This window comes from Gopherus flavomarginatus, chromosome 12 (genome assembly GCF_025201925.1).
Source record: "Gopherus flavomarginatus isolate rGopFla2 chromosome 12, rGopFla2.mat.asm, whole genome shotgun sequence".
Classification (NCBI taxonomy): Eukaryota; Metazoa; Chordata; order Testudines; family Testudinidae; genus Gopherus; species Gopherus flavomarginatus.
This window is the reverse complement of record NC_066628.1, coordinates 11,130,851-11,132,331: the sequence shown is the minus strand read 5'-3', so window position 1 is coordinate 11,132,331 and position 1,481 is coordinate 11,130,851. Positions and strand designations below refer to the sequence as shown.

At 52.0% G+C, this 1,481-nt stretch overlaps 1 non-coding gene across 1 annotated transcript; it reads left to right on the top strand.

The window, feature by feature from the left end:
* Nucleotides 1-883: 883 nt before the first annotated feature.
* TRNAV-AAC (transfer RNA valine (anticodon AAC)) lies at nt 884-956 on the top strand. The gene has a single exon. It is a non-coding gene; the product is annotated as a tRNA-Val (tRNA).
* Nucleotides 957-1,481: the final 525 nt, after the last annotated feature.

Genomic DNA, 1,481 nt, shown 5'->3' with positions numbered 1-1,481 from the left:
GAGATTCTATTTTCATTTGTTATGTAACAGCATTAAAGAGATCCAGTGACTGACCTATGGCATTTTCAAGTGCTAAAATAGCAAGCGCTGTTGGTCTCTCATTGGCCATCAGCGACTGAAGATACGGTTTAATGAGCCAGAGCTTCAAGGCGAGGGTGGCTCTGTCCACTGCCTTCCGTTGCGCTGCTGGGCACCAAGTCCCTGGCGGTCAATATGTGAAGCTGGGAGAAGAGAGTGGGGTGGCAAGCGGTGGTAGAACTTTTGCCACCAGGGTCTAGCTGTCTAACTTCCTCTTCGTACTGCTGGGCCCCCGTTGCCTTCAGGTAACACAGGAACTAAGGCAGGAATAGGGTGAGGAAGCAAGTAAAGCCGAGCAAGGAAGGCAAAAGTTAATCTTATCTTCATGGGCAGCTCGCAATGACGTCCTTTTTCTGTGCCACAGCTGACAACAACATCCCAGACAGAAAAGTAACAGGCCAAAAAGAAACCTAGCAGCTGCTGAAACAGTTCAGTTGGGAGCGTGCTAGACTAACAGGCTCTTCTATCCTCCTTTATGCACGGGCGGGATGTTTTCTGAGAGTGCAGCAGTTCCTTTAACTGCCACGAGTCCCTCATTTCAGGCTATGCAGCAGGAAAAGACAGCATGGGCTTCTGCACCGAGTTGGCCCACCTGACCTTTCATTCTTCTCTTGCTCTTTGTCAGCAAGGAGAAGAAAAAGAAGCTCTCCCTCAAGCTGGAGTCACACGGGCGAGGTAAGGACGACTTCCTGAGTGCTGGCTCCAGTCCTCTGCCCTGCCAGCTGACCTATCGAGGGGCTACCACCACATTCTCTAGATTTGTCCATCGGTCTGTGCCAGAGTGAGCAACAACCCAGTAGGTGGAGTTTCTGTAGTGTAGTGGTTATCACATTTGCCTAACACGCAAAAGGTCCCTGGTTCAAAACCAGGAAGAAACATGCTGGCTTCCTTTTCCCAGATCCCCTTGTTGTTCAGAAAGGGCACTCCTCCTATTGGCCTGTCCCTGGGATAACTCCAACCCCTGCATGACAGAGGATGCTGACAGCAGTGGAGAAAGCACCTTGGTGTCAGGCTGGAGAACCTAGAGTAGTTAGGCCAGTCACCATTTGGAGGCTTGTGGCTTGGCCACCTCTGCTGTTGGAGGTTGGCCTATAGAGGCTCTCACTTCCTGCTGGGCTCCTTTGCGTGACTGGCCAAAGGAGGAAGTGAGGCAGGAATGGGGCAATAGAGGAAAGTTGAGCTGAGGAAGGCAGGGAAGAAGCTGTGTGGCTAAGTGGGGTTAGTAAAGCACCACCCTTCATTCTGCAAAGCCTGGGGAGGTGTGGTTGGCTGCTGGGAGGTAGAATCCTGTGCCTGCCTCTTGGCTTCCCAGGAGTGGCTACTTGCAGCCCAGGAGAAGAAGGGAGGTTCTGGGTGAAAGGAAAACAAGCAAAGCTGAGTCCAAGTGGAGAATGGCGGCTCCT